Source organism: Rana temporaria, chromosome 2 (genome assembly GCF_905171775.1).
Source record: "Rana temporaria chromosome 2, aRanTem1.1, whole genome shotgun sequence".
Lineage (NCBI taxonomy): Eukaryota > Metazoa > Chordata > Amphibia > Anura > Ranidae > Rana > Rana temporaria.
Genome location: NC_053490.1, coordinates 479578155 through 479597404, shown reverse-complemented (window position 1 = coordinate 479597404; position 19250 = coordinate 479578155).

Here is a 19250-nt window from a genome sequence, read left to right as displayed (position 1 = left end):
ACCATCTGGGTGGGATCCAATATTCCATACATCAGGATCGTGGAATCCCTGGAAGGAAAAAAATTTTTTTACAGACTTTCTTTTCCCAAACCCTGATTTTTCCAACTGACTTTATAACTCAAGAGTCTGGGTGCTATGGCGCAGTTTTAACCCCTCCTTTTCTCTAGTTCATACATTTTTGTGCTTCGGCACTAGAAACTGCTGCCTTCCCTTCTATATATATATATTTTCCCCTTGGTTTATATATCTTTTTTGTCTTGTGATATATTAATTTATATGCATGAATTATTTCTCTGGATAAGCGCAATTTTTCTTATTATATGGGCTGAATGTCAGCTGGTTTCTATTGAACCGGCCGATGCTGCCTGACATTTGGCCTATGTGTTCTAGGCTTAACACTAGCTATTGTATTTGGCCAATTGTGGCAACTGAAGCCGTGGTGATGTTAAACTGTGACTTGCATCTGATAGGATGTGGTCACTGTTGGAATAATATTTTTCCACAATGGTCAGCTGATTGTTAAATCAACTTTCGTCAAGCCTTGTGGTGCATGCAGAGCCACGCACGGCTTGAATTTCAGCTGGTTTAGCAGGAATTGGCTGAAATTTAAGTCATCCATGGGGTTCATACCTCACTGCAGCACTCCTGCTTTTTATTATTTTTTCTTTTCTAGTTATTATAGACAGCTAAACACTAGGAATGTTTTTTTAACAACCTGCCTCTTATTGCCTTCAGCAATTTGTGAAGGTGTGAACTTCAAAACCATGCATCTGTTCACTGCTATTCTGTGAACTTTCATGCATTAGTAATATAGTATTGACAGGCCGTTTTATAACCTATTTTATAATGCTAACAACCTGAGAACACCTCAGAATGGATGACATTGGGCATATTTGGAGTACAGCTGGAAACAGGTCTAAGACTGCAGATAACACCATGGATCCTTGATATGTAATTAAATGTTTTTCTTAGTACACCTCTATTTAGTTAACATGGCATACATTCCAAGTGTCCTTGATGTGGCACTGTTGTATTGTTTGAAAATAACATGGACACTTTAAATGCCAAGGCCATCATCAGTATTATTTAAAACCTTCATTTTTTAAAGCTCTGTTAAAGTATTGAAACATTTGCATATATATCAATGAATGTTACTATTAAACCTTTTTAACTAGGCTAAATATATTCCATGGTGAAATGCTTCAAATTGATTTGACCTTTACCTCTTCAAGAACCTCCGTTTTAATTAAATGAAAGTTTTAGTCATTCTTACACTGTGGAAAAGAATATATCTGTCAGCGGCAACATAAAAATATCTACATTTAAAATGATTCTCAAAAGATCAGGTTACTTATTACTAGGCTGATTTATGAAAATTCTTGAAATAAGAACTCGCTGTATTGCGCCATAAGTATTCAGATTCACGATGCAGTATCTCAGCTGTCATTTTTTAGCACAGATTTAAATTTGATTGACGGCTAAAAGACAGCATAGACAGTTATTTTAGGACATTTATAAAAATAAAAAGGGTTGAGACATTTTCTCACAGAACTCAGTTTTGTGGTAAATTTTCAGCAGAATTATTTGTCTGTCTTATCTTTCTATCTATCTTTGCGAAACTGGAGCAGAAAATGTGGACACCATGAAGACTGTTTAGTTACAATGGAGTCATTATAATGGAATGGTGTAAAGACCAGACATTTAATTGTCCATAGATACCAGTATGTCTAGGCTTCCTCCAGAAACATGACTTTTCCATATTTCTTGGACAGAGACTCTAAAAGCATGTAAGGTAAATGTAATAAAACAACCAAAATGTGATATTTACAGAATTGATATGATCACTATCATGCCTTACAACATTTGAAGACATAGAGGGCTCCATTCATGAAGCGGTATGGAGCACCTTAAAAAATGTGGGAAAATAAAAGCTTTTTGACATTCACAAAAAAAGCTACTAAATACTGCATGACTTATTTATGAAGTCATGCGATATTCTAGTAGTAAAAACATGAGTTAATTTAAAGTCTGGAGGTAGCCGGCTTATTTATTTACAGTAGTAAATACTGCATTGTTAGGGAGTGGGCGGCCACTACATCCTTAACAACCGATGAGGCATCAGCTGACTGTAAAATAAAAATAAACAATTAAGGAAAAAAAAGGAATCGGCCCCCCAATCCACCCATACCAGGCCCTTCGGCCACACTGATGAATAACTTGCTATGGGCATCGAGGGGTGAGTGTGTTGTATCCTCAAAGTCCATATTGCAAGATGTTTATTATGTGTGTCTTAAAGAACACAAGTTTTTCATTAATAAAACACCTGTCCACACATTGACAAACTTCTCCAAAGTAAACAAACTGCTTCTTGTAAGCTTTGCTATGGACTGTTTCGCCTCTAATAGATTATAGGTCACTAGTTTGAAATGAGATTTAGTGGGCCAGCATGTAGGTTTAAGATGGATAACAACAAAAACCTGGGGAATGCCCAGGGAAAAACCAAGCCTACTTACCGACCAGCTTGCAGAAAACCAATTAACCTGTCTAAAGTATGCGTTAAAAACAGGGGTTCAGTCCGCACGCATTTGCAAACGCATGCGTGAGCCACAGAGCCGCGCCAAGGCACCCTGCAATATCTGTGGTCCTAACACTAAACAATGAGCGTCCCCACAGTGGAGGCACATGCATTTTAATGGATAGACAGGGGCAGGTGAACTGAAGGGAAGCCACCCCTCCTTTAAAGGTACAAGAGCACACCAAACACCCAGCATATAGCACAATGGCTGCAAAGGTGTTGGTGCACTGATGGACCAATATAAACACCACAGGTGAAGCATAAACATGTCCACTGCCCCCGTCTATAGCTGGCCATAACAGTAAGTAGCATTGGAAGGCTAAAGCAGATAACAACAAAAACCTGGGGAATGCCCAGGGAAAAACCAAGCCTACTTACCGACCAGCTTGCAGAAAACCAATTAACCTGTCTAAAGTATGCGTTAAAAACAGGGGTTCAGTCCGCACGCATTTGCAAACACATGCGTGAGCCACAGAGCCGCGCCAAGGCACCCTGCAATATCTGTGGTCCTAACACTAAACAATGAGCGTCCCCACAGTGGAGGCACATGCATTTTAATGGATAGACAGGGGCAGGTGAACTGAAGGGAAGCCACCCCTCCTTTAAAGGTACAAGAGCACACCAAACACCCAGCATATAGCACAATGGCTGCAAAGGTGTTGGTGCACTGATGGACCAATATAAACACCACAGGTGAAGCATAAACATGTCCACTGCCCCCGTCTATAGCTGGCCATAACAGTAAGTAGCATTGGAAGGCTAAAGCAGATAACAACAAAAACCTGGGGAATGCCCAGGGAAAAACCAAGCCTACTTACCGACCAGCTTGCAGAAAACCAATTAACCTGTCTAAAGTATGCGTTAAAAACAGGGGTTCAGTCCGCACGCATTTGCAAACACATGCGTGAGCCACAGAGCCGCGCCAAGGCACCCTGCAATATCTGTGGTCCTAACACTAAACAATGAGCGTCCCCACAGTGGAGGCACATGCATTTTAATGGATAGACAGGGGCAGGTGAACTGAAGGGAAGCCACCCCTCCTTTAAAGGTACAAGAGCACACCAAACACCCAGCATATAGCACAATGGCTGCAAAGGTGTTGGTGCACTGATGGACCAATATAAACACCACAGGTGAAGCATAAACATGTCCACTGCCCCCGTCTATAGCTGGCCATAACAGTAAGTAGGTTTAAGATGGAGCAAGACATAATACAGATTTTTAGGAAAGAGGAAATTAAACAGCATCTGTAAAAGTTTGCGGACTTTGGTCAAGAATCAACATATTCAATTCCTAGCTGCTGTACTTACCCAGTCTTTGCTCAAACTATTGTAAGTGAAAGAAAAGTCAGAGATAGGCTTTAAGATGATGTTGTGGGAATAAATATATGAGAGCTGCCATTGCTGGCTTGCTTCTGTTCACATGATTGTTGATATTTACTATCCTTAAAGTGATTGTAAACTTTTGTTTTTCTTTCTATAAAAATAACAACATGTCATACTTACCTGCCCTGTGCAGTGGTTTTGCACATAGCAGCCAGATCCTCCTATTCTCAGGTCCCTCTTCGGTGCTCCTGGTCCTTCCCCCCTGTTGAGTGCCCCCACAGCTAGCAGCTGGCTATGGGGACACCCAAGCCAAGTCACAGCTCCCTGTGTCTATTCAGACACAGAGCTGTGGCCTGGCTCTACCCCCTTTCTTTCCTGTATAGCTAACTGACTTTGATTGACAGCAGGGAGAGCCAATGGTGCATCTGCTGTGTCTCAGCCAATCAGGAGCGAGAGTCTTGGACAACCGAGATACTCGTGGACATCACTGGATAGAGATGGGGGGGGCTGCTGCACACATGAGGCATTTTATCTTAATGCATAGAACGCATTAAAATAAAAATCATTCTGACTTTAAAATAAGTATGAAGCCAGAAAAGTCTGAAAACTCCTGTAATATATGCAGGCTTCAGGTTAATGATTTACCAGGAAGTGACAGCATGTTCAGAATAAAACACCCTGAGCATATTAGCAATGTTGGCTTTTATATTTTTATCTTTTGAGGTCCCAGGTCCAAAAATGTGTCAATTAAGTATTCTGCATTAAAGCAAAGTAAAATCTAAGTTCAATGCTGTGAACTTGGAACTTTAAGAGGGCTTATTTTCCAATGACAAGATGACTGTTGATAAAACTGTTTCACACACCTGCAGAAATGTCTGCAACACACCCACAATCTGGGAGAATTTGGTTAACAAATTAAATCAATTCAATTTGTCATGGATCCATGATTCATGAAATCAAGTGCCTTAATTTGCATATATAACTCAAGGTGGCTAAAATTAAAAAATGGAATTTAGTTTATAATTCATTATAATACAATGTAACTTGTCTTACAGGTGTCTGCTTTAAAACAAAATGTTAATATAAGTTTTAGCATCAAGAAGAAAAATGTTATTTTACTGTAAAAAAAGAATTAGTATAACATAAATTAAAGGGTAATTGCACTCACAATAAATTTGTGAGATTTAGATAGAAGCTAGTGTTATTAAAAAGATGTGTGGGGTATAAAAAAACAAACATACTCTCATAGGTGGATGCAGCATCTGCCCAAAGCTACATCAGTCGCCACCACCTCTAATGCACATGATCGGAACTTCCCATGGCCTAAAATACGATGGAATTTTTAGTCGGAATTCTGTTCAAGCTGTCTTGCATACACACTGTCAGATCAAATTCTGACCGTCCAAAACGCAGTGATGTAAAACACTACGACGGGCCAAGAAAAATTAAGTTCAATGCTTTCGAGCATGTGTCGATTTGATTCTGAGCATGCGTGGTTTTTTTTCTCCGTTGGAGTTGCACACAGACGATAGGAATTTCCTATCATTTTTTTTCCATCGAAAAAAAATAAAACATGTTCTATTTCTAAACACCGACGGAAAAAAGTCACATGGGGCCCACATACGATCGGAATTTCCATCTGACTTTTTTCATCAGAAATTCTGATCGTGTGTACGTGGCATAAGAGCAAGAGCTGAGTGATCAAAAACTGCTGATCACTCAGTTCTCGGTCTTCAATGTGCAGTGAGACAGTGACTGTCAGTCACCAGCTCTGTGCTCTGCCCCTCCAGTGTTCACTGGAGTGTCGGACCGTGGAAGGGGCCGGAGCGGGTGGCTAAGGTTCTCAACAGTCTGGAATGGCTGAGTGACGTTAGCTGACAGTGGACTTTAGCCCACTGTCAGCTTAATACAGGTCACAGGAGTGCAGAAATAAGTGCACTCCTGTAACTCACAAGAGAACTAGTAGAGCTTTGACTCTACTTCTCAATTTAATTAACAATCATCTCCTACAATTAGTTTGGACTTTGGTGGCAAAATCTAAGTTTTTGTGTCAGAGCAATGGCTATAGAAAAGTGTACGGATGCAACACATTTTCTCATATACAGTAGTTCCTTCACTTAAAGGGAAGATTCACTTTGGAATACAAACTCTGCATCCCCCTCCTATGCTCCTTAGCCTATTCTAGGCTAAATTACCCCACCTTGGTGCCTCCACACCACTTTTTTTATGGCAGTCTCCTGCTTTTGTTAATAGCCTTGGTACAGAAATCTTGTCCAACGCTGCATGTACCTGTGCAGTAACTTTCCATAGCCATGAATAGCCATACCTCTACAATTGGACCTCATTCAAATCTATAGGAAACTGGGGAGTAAAGTAAACCTGTCCTTGAAAGAAAAATGCATTTTTTTTTAAATGCATTTTTAAACAACGTGTCATGGGTGTACTCTACATTGCATACAAACTTATAAAATAAATAAAACTTAAAAAATAATATAAAACACCAGTTTAGTAGCCCTAAAACATAAATGCATAATTGATCAAAAGTTTGTTTCCCTTTAAGAAAACTCATATAAGCAAATGTGCCTGGAAGTTCTAGGATGTAAAAACTCTTCTGATAGAGTAAGTTTGATTTCATTGATCCTTCCAATAAGGTAAACAAATCCAGCTGCAGCCCCTAATTATCTTCAGTGGCTTGCAGAAGATTCAGACGCTAGAAGACTTGCCAAAACTGCTACCGCACAGATCTATCTTCATAGCGAGTCTTTGAAATGAATACAATAGGGCACATTTCAACAAGTCCCCTAAGAGAACAAGCACTACAAAATTTAATTTTTACTGGCGTTTAATGAGAAAATATTTATAAACAATCTGACATTACTAAACATCTTTGTCTTACTTCAAAAGATTAAACAACAGACATGCTTAAATCCGGTATCTTGTAATTCGTGTTTATTTAACCTATCAAACTTATGCTTTTATTTATTGTATTTTCTGTAATCCAAATGGCACAAGGTTTGATTTTATCTTTTATATGTAGTTGTAATTTACTAATGTTTGGAGAATGAAAAAAGGTGGCAAACGTTAAACAGTTCATTTAAATGCTTTTACTATTTCAAATGTAAATGGATTTATTTATTGTATGATTTTAAAGTCATTTTTATTGAGGGTTTTTGTATAGCAGAACACATGAAGCAATCTTTTCAGCCATTTTTGTCACCTAAGTTTTTTTCATTTTGGACTAAATTCCAGGTCCAGCACCAGGTCATAAAACATATTGAATCCAGAGCACAAACAAGGCAGCTAGGGAGCTAATAAAAGGACAGGTCATGTATGTGACAATACACTAGAATATAAACTTCAATATATATAAAGATAAGACATTTTAATTTAATTTTGGATAGAGGTTTTTTTTTGTCATCTGTGTCCCATTTAAAAATGTTTCATCACTTTGGATTGTAAGATAAAATCTCTCCAAAGTGAGGTGAACCCCTGCTTTGACAGCTTCACTGGAAAAGGAGTACCCATTAAAATATTTCCCCTCTATTCATGTTCTAGTGTAATTTTCCCTTACTTTAAGACCTGGGGCCAAGGGACTCTTACAGGGTTCTCTTATAATTAAGTGATACAAAAAGTAATACTAGAGGCTAGCCAAATCATAATTGAAAAAACAGTTCAAATACAAATCACAGGAATACCTTCCAAACCTGCAGTGCCAACATCTTTGCTCAAACTTTGTGCTTTATTAAAATCAGGTTGGGCATGCAATGTGGTCACAACATAGTATACAGTATACTTTAAATACTTGAAATGCCTACCAATAGAGGGTGTCCACCTATACATGGTATGATTCTACAAAATAGAAAGAGAATGTGAGGCACCCAATCACCCATCCGTGAGAAAAAAATAGCTGCTAGCAGTTTGCTACATTCAATATCTATACTGAAGGGGAGGATCAGCCTGTCTGAACTCTGGACCTACCCTGCAGCAGAGACAGTTGGTCTCAAGCCATGAAATGGCAAACTGGAGCAGTGGTGGTTTATCAAGGTTAAATAAAAGTGTGGTGGACATGTTTTAATGATATTTATGTTTAAATAAACATAAGTTTCAAGTGTACCTATACTCAAGTTACTTACATGGAGGGTTAAAATACATAACCTACCTGGACTATTTGTGTGATTCTCCCTGAGGTTGCTTTCAAGGTACTGAGTTGTATACTGATGATGCCACAAGTAATAACGTTTATTTAGCCAGCACAAACACACAGAGTGTTGTCACCTACACACTGCCCAATCCCCTGGAAAGTTATAGTAGGATAGTGCAGAGACCGGCTTCCTGTAATGTATACCTGGTTTGCCTGAGATCGAGACTGGGGAGAATTGAGTGGGATATGGACCAGTGATTATCTTGTGAATCTACATCCTCTAAGGTTGGTCACATGTTTAAAGGCCTGGACACTTAGTCATGTGATCTTTGCTAAGGTGAGAATTGGAGCTTAGTCTGTCTAGTTCTCCCCATAAGCAGAGATCATGGAGTTGACTTACTAGAGGAAAATAGGCCGTTCATTTTGCAGGGAAATTTTCTTAGTGTGTGAGGTAATACTCTGCATTTCTAACATCCAATTATGTGCAAGAATAATACTAATAAAAATAATATTTGATATACAGTGTGTATATGTATATATATATATATATATATATATATATATATTTTTTTTTTTGTTTTGCAAAGTGAATGGCCTGTAGAAAATAACCCCCATGTGCCCAAGTGCTTCGACCTTCAGAGGTGTTGCTGAATCTGAAGAGTACCTAATGCATTTTCTCTAAGAAAGGCAAGAATAAAACAATTTTCTTGCCCTTTATCTATCCAGACCAGCAAAACTATATTAGCTCTGAAGTATAGGTCTACCTTCAACTTAGTTCTTCAATTTATAGAAAAATGACTCACCATAAAATCCCACTTAAGAATTTTGTGTGATAAATCATTCACTGAGCTACTGATTTGTTTGTTGCCCGCCAAGCATTGTAAAAAACTACGGGTCAAAGGGATAGTTAAAGATGAGGACCCTTTTGTGCTACAGGCACAAGAGTAAGAGTGAGTTGGTAAAGTCTTTATTATTAAAACTCTGCTAATAAATATGACATACAGAAAACATGTATCTTGAATACATAATATTTCTGAATATTTAGCAAATAGAGAAATCCATGCACCCACCAAATGTCTCAAAATATATGAGAAATGAAATCAGAAACATTAATGCTTAGATGTTCTGGCATTCAAAAGCATTTTGTTCTTTTTCTCTGTTGGCATAATTTGCCACTTACTACCCAAAACGCTTAAGTAGTGATGCATATTAATATTTGAGCGTTGCCAAGCCTCGGAACACAGGAATAATACACTACAAGTAATTAAGGTAGATCTAAGATTTGAAAGGTCATTAGTTTTGGCAAATGAAGAGATTTATGGAGCTCAAGTTGCCACCTGTTCCTCCTTACAAGGACTACAAGACAAATAACTGCATAACTGTCCTCAGGAAAGTGGTCCCTTTAATGCGCTGCAAAAAGTCTTTTGTTCCAAGTTCTAAAACATTGAAATTAATCACCAATTTTGCTAATGATTTCTCCCTGAAAAGTCTTTCAACTATAAGATCCAGAGACCTGAGTTGTTACATTAATTCCTCTAGTCAATTGTGATAATGTTAATCAGTGATGTTCAAATCTGATCAAATCCTTGTACATACGAGTTGATCCTTTAAAGTTGAATTGAAGCTTTTCAAGTCTAATTAAGACCCAGAATTGACAAAACTAGATCTCATATTACTTTTATCACTTCTGTAATATCCCTTTAGAGATACCTAATTTCAACTAGCACTGAAATAGAGCATGGGAGCATAGAACTTGTTTTAATTTTAAAATGGCCACAAGCCATGAGACACTTCTGGACTGCCTTTAGAGGCAGCTCAAGACTCTGTAGATTAACATGTAGCCATTGCTTATTTTGCATAGTGTAGAATTAAATGTCATGAAATAACTGTGTATAAAGTTTAACCTAAAAAATATCTGTTGATTTACTTTTAGGTTACAAACAAGCAACATGGTTATCTGTAAGGATGCATAATGCCAAATACCATCCTCCCCAAAAAAAATCCATGTCATTCTTTCAGCATCTGATACCCTTGCACTTACAATCAAAATGTGTGCACCATGTATACATTATACTGTAGATTGAAAGGCTGCTGAATCACTGCTCGGAAGGAAAGCAGGGTAAGCTGGGTTTCTTAAAAAAACACCTTGAATGACTTCGGTGCTTCTGATGTGAACGCTGACAATTAATTGTTACATAGTCCTTTTTATTTATAAATGTCAGTGAGGGATTGTTTTATGGCTCATTTGCCGTTTGTAGAGAATATGTATACACTTGAAGATCCATTTCCTGGTCATAGTTTAACATTAAATGAAATCCAGAGTCAGATCTTGTTTTACTTGTTAAGTATAATTATATCAATGTTTAAGTGCAAAATTGACAGGTACCATATATACCCGAGTATAAGCCGAGTTTTTCAGCACATTTTTTGCCTGATCTCCCGGAATTTGGGGACCAAGTACCGGCCGGCCATAGATCCCCTGGACCCCAAACACACATATAGCCCCACTCTTCCTCTACAAGTGTGCAAAGTTTGTTGGCCGGGGAGCTCCGATTTTTCAAAGTTGGGCACCCCTTCTATAGACTCAAATGTTAAACTGTAATTTCTCCGGTAACTTTGGGGACCCGGTACCGGCTGGCCATAGGTCCCCTGGACCCAAAACTTGGCACACATGTAGACCCAGTTCTTGCTGTCTGGGGACCTATGGCTGGGTAGCAATGATTTTTCAAAGCCGGGCACCCTTTCTATATACTCCCATGTTAAACATAAGTCTAGTCAGTGAGGCATGGTCACAGTGAGGCATGGACACAGTGAAGCACAGTGTGGCATGGGCACAGTGAGGCATGCACATGGACACAGTGAGGCAAAGTGAGGCACAGTGAGACATGCAGGTGGACACCCTAGGCTTATACGCAAGTTTTCCCATTTTTTTTGTGGTAAAATTAGGTGCCTCGGCTTATGTTCGGGCCTGCTTATACTCGAGTATATACGGTATTTATTACCTATCAAAGAGGTTACAGAACCTCCTCTTCCCTTCTCCTGTAAGGTTGGTGTTCTCAGGAATCAGGCAAGGTCAGTATTGCTGCATAAAACTTGCAAGGCAGGAAAAACTTAGGGCTTTAGGGAGATTTCTCCTTATTTTCAGTCCATTTGAAAAAAATGGAGATAATCACCCCAGTATCTGTCTATTTGAGGGAAAATCTCCATATTGGGGATACTACCAGTAGACGGGTTATAACTTTAATTGAAATTTGTGTCCTCATTTACAAGATTCCCCCTTCTTTCATATCCCTGTGATATTTTTTTTGTTAAGTTAAATTAAGTTAGACAACACCCTGATGAGAATCCAAAAGTTTTCTCCCTTGGTCTCAAATCTCTGTTGGAGATGTGGCTCGGATGTAGGCTCCCTGCTACACATCTGGTGGGACTGTCCTCTAATCCAAGCCTTCTGGCCTGAGGTTCATTATATCACATTCTCAGTCTCCACCCTCCAGTTGGACTATACCCCAGCCCAATTCTTACTCCACTATTTCTCCCTCCCCTGGAAACTGTATTTCAAGTCGCTGGCCATAGTCATTGTGGCCTGACTGCGTACCCATCTCCTGGGGCTCCACATATGTGCCAACTGTCCGCGACTGGCTCTCCTGTCTGCAAAATAGCAGACTTGGAGGAATTAATTGCAGCTGCGCAGGACAACCCCTCCAATTTCACCAGTACCTGGTCTTGTTGGACTGATTTCCAAATCGCCCCAGAATATCGCAGGCTTTTTGGCGACCCCTTGTGATTAACTACTTTATCGGGTGCACTCGAACACGTGGGTATCAAACTGCTCATGTAGTTCCACCATGTTTCTACTAACATTAACAACATTCTTATGGAGGGAGGTGGAGGTGGGGAGGTCAGGGCTACTAACGTCTGAAGCAATCTGTGTTTCCCATCTTCCCTCACTGGGGTTCTAAAACCCTACATTGATTAGCTCCCCCGTTAACTCCCTTGCTCTCACTTCCCTCCTCCATCCCTCTCCCTCCATATTCTTCCCCCTGATACCCCTCGACCCCCCCCGTTCTCTCTCTCTCTCCTTCTTTCATTCTCCTTTTCCCTTCCCTTCTCCCTACCCCCATTCCCCCCTCCTTTTCCTTCAAATGTAAACTCTCTTTCTAATTTTGTCTTTTTTTCTGGACACTTGGCACCTGCCACATCCAGACTTGGCTCACTTGCAGGGGGGCATTGGGATTTGCTTTTTTTGTGCCTCTTGAAAAATCTGTACCCTTTATCACCCTTTATCATTAAGCTGTTTTTAAGATCCAGTTCACTGACTTTGCCTAGTCTAATATGATGCCAAGCAATCCGCCTTCAGGAAGGAGGCAACACTTCTTCAGTTTCCTCTCCCCCATGAATCAGATTAAAACTTTTCTACCAGTCACAACGTATTAGGATGCAACAGGGGTTGATCTCTGTCAAACATTTATGAACACATAATGAAAATTACATGGAAACCAGGATTTAAATAACTGTGTAATCTCTGGATAATGTGTGAACAAATTGGCACTGCCCTCCAGGAGAGAAAATCAGATCAAGGCATTGTCAGGAGGAGTACTGTGATTTTTGTAAGAGGTAATACTTCGTACATACCAGTAGGTGATACATAATGTAAATTACTAAACATGCATGCACTTAAGAAAACCTTACAGTATATGGCACTTTGTTCACTTTAAATACTCTTATGTATGCAATTCAGGGTATCACAAAGTGCAGTTACATGCATATTCAAGGCCATGCACTAACTAAACCACACTTCCTATTTATTTAGACTATATAGGTTTCTATGTCTCATGCATATACAGTACTTGACTAGATGGCCAAGTGCCAAGCTTTTGGACTGTGGCAAGTTCCACTCTTAAAGGGATTCTAAAGGCAGAAGGTTTTTGTATCTTAATGCATTCTATGCATTAAGATAAAAAGCTTTCTGTGTGCAGCAGCTCCCCTCAGCCCCCCTGATACTTACTTGAGCCCCATCTCGAACTCGATATTGCATCGAGAGACTCGGCTGTCCAGGACTCTCCCTTCTCATTGGCTGAGACAGCAGCGAAGTGCAATTGGCTCCTGCTGCTGTCAATCAAAGTCTGAGCCAATGAGGAGAGAGGGGGAATGGGGCCTTTAGTAACACATTAAAGATTAAAAGGGCTCTAGGACGACATAACAAGTCCTACAACAAATGCAGATTTACTGACACCTTTTAAAGACAAGGAGAAGTTCTGAACAATATACAAAATTTACTGGTAGAGGAGAGCGGTAATAGTTATATCCCCCATAAGTAGTTTTCCTGTCACTTTTACTCCACAAAACAAGACATCCCTGGAAGCTTTATTTCACAGAGACCACGTTTAAAATTTCTGTAGGCTTCACAAACAAATTTGACAGCTGTTCCGACATTTGTGTTTATAGTTCAAAGACTTGCTGTTGTATTTTGCATCTTCACTTTTAAAGCCTCAGTCCTCGGTTAAGGATATTATTGTATAAATAACCCATACATCCTGAATATCACAGGATTTATGTTTTTCTAGTGCCAGAGTTAGTCTAATATATTCAATGTTCCTTTTTAAAAATCATTGCATCCCTTTGATGTTTCTAAAGCCGGTAAGATATATTAACATCATTATATATTTATAGCAAAAAATGGGTAATGGTTTCCCCAGTGCTTGATATCCCATGAGAGGGCAATGTGAGGCAGTTGAAAGTAAGTGGAAAAAATGTTTTCTAGAAGTTTTAATTATCAGAACTTTTTTTAACATTCTTTTCCAGGGACTCTTGACTGGGGGTTTATAGTTACAAAGCAAATATGGCCTCAGTGTATAATCTAAGTGTGATACATTGCTCATAATATACTGGGGCTAATTAATATCATGCTGAAGTTTTATTTAAATTAGCAATCTATTTCCCATTTTCTTTTTTCTCAGATTTGGTCCTTTCAACTTTTTATGCTTAAATCATATTTTATGAGAACTCCAGCAGCAAAATGTCTACATTCATTTATCCCCCCCTCCCACAAAGCCAAAGCATTTGAGCCAGTCTCTTTTAGCCAGACTCCCTGTTTATTCTGTGCTGTGATTAATACATTAAGGGAGTGCGACTTGTAATGGCCACAGTGGCTGGGCATAATGGGTTGATGCGTTACATCACTGCAAGTTAAAGATATAGAAGCCAGCAAATTTAAGCCCTTCACACCTAAGGGTAAAACAAATATTAATGCCTAAGCACAATTTTGCAACTTTGACATGTGTTAGAAAAACTGTACATATCGTCACTACTACTTTGTGTATCCAGGTGGATTATATCTTGTTCTTTCAGACAAATTGGGCTTTCATTTAGTGATAAATGGTAATGGATATCTCCTGTTTTTTTCAAGGGAAAATTGGCCCAAAATAGTTAACAAAAACAAAACAAATTTTTTTTTTTTAACAATTTAGCTGTATACTTCTTGTTACTGCCATAACCTACCACCAAAGAGCAACCCAAACACACTGAAACACACTGACACTAATATTAATTAATTTGGTTTTTAAACCCAAAATATACTAACCCTGACCTTTGACCATGACCTTGACCTTTGACCATGACCTTAACCCAAACACTAACCCTGGCACTGACCTAGATCAAACCTTGATCTAGGTATTTTTTTTTCACTTTACATTTTTTATTATTATTACATTATATATTTATTTTTCCCACACACTTTTTTTCTCTCTACAAGGAGAGAGAAAGCTACAATGTATCGTTCCTCTCCATCCGCAGAGAGAGAGAGGGCGGGCTTCACAGTGACTGATCACTGTGGTAGCCAATCAGAGGCTACCACAACAATCAGGTGACCTGTAATCGGGAACATTTCTGGGTCAAGATCAATAGACCCCTGGTCTCTGGGCTGGGAGTGTGCTGCGAAGCGCACTACCCAGCACAAAGACAGATGCACATATATCCGACCTCATGGCAAAAAGCCCAGTGCAGTGAGGCCACATACATGTGTTATGTCTGCTTCAAGGTGTTAAAAGAGAAATATTCCACTGAGAACTGAGCGATCAAACACAGCTGATTCCTTTGTTCTCCGCTCTGAATAGAGAGTGGTGACTATCATTCACCGGCTTTCTGCTGTGCCCCTACAGCGATCACTGGAGCTCTAGGTTGAGGATTGGAGGGAGCAGCTTGCTCAATCTCTCAGTGGCACACCTGGGAGTCAGAGCCAGCTGCCGGTCCAGCCAACCTAGACTGGCTGAGTGATGCCCCATCTACTATCACAGCACAGGAACTCAGAAATTGCATTGGCACAAGTGTGGTAATGTCATTGTATTTCATTGTTTATTTCCTTTATTCCATAACTCAAGTTACATACCTCCTTACAGACCTATTGCCTGTGATATAAACAATGCAGAAGCTTGTGGATTGCACCCCCAATGCACTGATCATAGTTGTAATGCTGTGCAAATTTCAATGCAACATTTTTAAAATTGCACATTTCTTATTTTATTAATTATGTTGCCTTTATTACAAGGTGAACTATAGTGTTTTCAGCTTGCTTCTCTCAGGAGGGCCTTAGTAGAACTAAAGGAAAAATTACCTTTTGCAGCTGACACATCCTATGAGATTCATTCACTTATTTTCTTCCTTCTGTCTGACTGGAGGTGCTATCCCTCCTTCGAAACCAAATCCTCCTTCATTGACTCTTTTTTGGCCTGACTTCTAAAAAAAATGTGCTCTTAATATGCTAAAAGTGTTTTTATTAAACTAAATCTTCCATCCAACCCAGTGTTTCTCAACTAGTGGTCAGTGGAATCCTGGGGTACCATCTGATGTTGCTAGGGGTTCATATTGAGTAATGGCAAATTGATTTCCAACCTACACTGGCAACCAATTCAGGGGGGCAATTTTCCACTGACAATCGCTGTAAAGCCTGGAATCAAATTTTCCATGGACAAGGCATAGGACTTGTATCTGAAGGATGTTGGTCGTGAATGTGTATTGAATACAAAAAGCTAAGAATTGTCGGCCAACAAACACAAAACTACGTGTTTTTTCAGCCCTTTAGCGCCACCCTTTAGACAACTTCTGCTAATGCTGTGTTATGGTTAGCATTGCTTCTGAGTATGCGTGTTTGTACTTTTTTTTTTTTTTAAAAAGGACTTCTATACACACGATCGGATAATCTTACAACACACGTTTGTTGTCGGAAAATTTTAAAGCATGCTTTCCAAAATTTGTTGGCGGAAAATCCTCCGGAAAATTTCCGACAACAGCCTGCCATCACACAATTCCCGTCAGAAAATCTGGTTGTGTGTCACGGGACTTAATGCCCCGTACACCCTATCGGAATTTCCGATGGAAAAAGTCGGACAGACTTTTTCCATTTGAAATTCCGACAGTGTGTATGCCCCATCAGAGTTTTTCCATCGGATATTCAGTGGAAATCCATCGGAGTTTAGATAGAGAAGATGTTCTCTTTTACTCCAATGGAATTCCGATGTGAGTTTGGCCAGGCAAAAGCCTGATCATGTGTACGGGGCATAAGAGGCCACTTCTACATTGACCATTGGTGTTTAGGATGTGTAGGCCACCACACGTTTTACTGTCTGCTTTACTATTCTTCAATTCAAGGATATTAATAGCTATTTTTTTGGGGGTTGGTAACCAAATTATATGACCTATGCTTAGGACACCACACTAGTCATTGTTTTAGTCAAAAGTTTCTTCAGCCCACTGATCTAAATAATGTACGATGAGTTAATATCAAGTTTACTGGGGGTTCTCCAAGACCTAAGACATAATTCAAAGGTCCCTCAGGGGTAAATAGGTTGAGAAAGATTGATCTAACCTATAAATTATTGCAGTGGGTATTTTGATGTGTCTTGGAGAACATTTGCCACATGAATCTATCCATTTGTTTCACAGAGGATTCAATATAGATTTCAGAGAACTTCAGTTTGTATCCTGAAAAATGGAGGTAACATTTCACAAGATTAAAGGGCCAAATGACTTCTGGTGGGCCTAATAGTAAAAGAACCCAGAACTGTCTAGTTGTAAATGATGTACTGCAAGGACAATTGTAAATTACTGTAAAAGAAGGTAGAATTATAATGTAATAGTTACTGTATAGTGGTATAAATGACTTCTGTATACACTGGGTGGCCAAGGCATACTGTAATAAGTTTGCAATAAGATTCTGTCACAAATTAATACAATGTTATACTATAACTGCTAAAAACAATGTTATGTGCAGGTTTTACATTTTTGACGCTCTGTGGAAAACAAATGTTACCCTGTATGAGTCATGCTTCCACCTTAATCTACTATGATTTTGTTATAACCAGGATGGACAAGAATCCAGTATTTAAATATGAATACATGCAATATATAAACTGTGCAAAGTAATGCACTGCTGTGCCAATGAGTTCACACTGGATCATTTTTTCCTTATACTCCTCCTAGACTATTATAGGAAAATTATCATCTATTCTGGGAAAATTATACCCTATTTATAAGCAGTGCTTATTGCCTCTTTCTTATAAATATTCATAACAGCCACTAAAAATATTCTGCTTTATTTCTCTATTTAGTTGCATTTATTAACATTATTGTGATCTTCTATAATCCATGGACTACTAAGCTTTAATATTTTAATAACATTTCTCAATAGTAAAGGAAACTTTTACCACTTCATATGGTAATCAAATTGTCTGATAAGGGGTTAAGCCCACTATGCCACAACACAAAATAGATTTAAAAATCAAGCACACACATACACACACACACATTCATTTATTTACGTTGAACAGAAATCTGACAAAAAACGTATGTGTATTTGACAGCTTAGGTTGAAGCTGCCATTCCCTGACTCCCAGTTTCATACTAGTTCCAAAATAGGGCCATCTCTTGCAATCATGCTGCAGGGGGATTTACTGCCCGCAAGAGATGCACAGCTCAAGAACCAGGGAAATATAGCTGATAGGATTGAGTTAAATAACAATGTTATGCTTGTGATGAAATAAATAAATTACTTGTTGGCATAGACCTAAAGTATATTTAACATATATTTAAAGTCAGGTTTACAACTGATAATGCGATCTGCCAACACAGTAGAGGGGGTTAATTTTGACAAACACAGCATCCCAGCCCCCAATGCTTAGCAGGAACACAAGATCAGCACATTCCCCTCTCACAGAATTGCAATCTGCCTGGTTTACATAGGCAGACCACCGCTCTGCCTTTCTCTTGATTGATTGGCGGGTCCCGGCGGATATCTTGTCCACCAAGTCCTCTGATTGGCTCCTGCTGTGTCCAATCACAGTTGGAGTGGGACGGCGGCAATGTGTGTGCACATCACAGACCCTGAACTATCAGATCATGTACCAGGTACTGGCACAGTAATTTACGGTGGGTGGTCGCTAAGCGGTTAATGTATAGAATGCATTAAGGTAAAAAAAAAAAAAACACACATTTATACTTTAGAATCACTTGAAAGTTTGCCAAAGTACTGTGTATCAGATTATTGCTATTTGTTTCATAAAATTCTATCTTTTTTTTTTAATTATTTTTTTTTTTTGTCTGCACTGCTGTTTTGTTTTTGTTTTTTAGTCTCTTTTAGTCACTTCCTGTCTGCATGCATTTGCTGTAGCACTGAACATATTGGCCCCGGGCTGCTTTCCTTATAATGACAACAGTGGGCCATGCCTGCAGAACTCCTTGTAGCAGGGCCGTCTTAATAGTATCATGGGCCCCTGGGCAAAGTAATGCACGGGCTTCTACCAGCCGACACCAATTTTCAGCAGCAGTGTTCAAGAGTTAAAGTATAAATAGTTGATAGACTTAAACATAAATTTATTAGTACTTTCAATAAAATCGATTTTAAACAATAAGAAAGCATTCCATAAACCAAAGACTAATCAACACAATGAACATGGTACATGGGTGGAGGCAAAAGCTTCTAAGACACTGCTTGGGACCATCCTGGGACAGGTATGATATCAATTAAGACTATCATGGGGCTTCAATGCAACTGGTACCCCTGGGCAGTGCCCAGGGGTGCCTGTGAATTAAGATGGCCCAGTCTTGTAGTCTCCATCCTGCCTGTGACAGGGTGACAAAGCAGTAGCAGAATTGAGAGACAGTTGTCACCCTAAAAACAGAACGTACCTTCAACATGTTAAAGCTTATATGATATTTT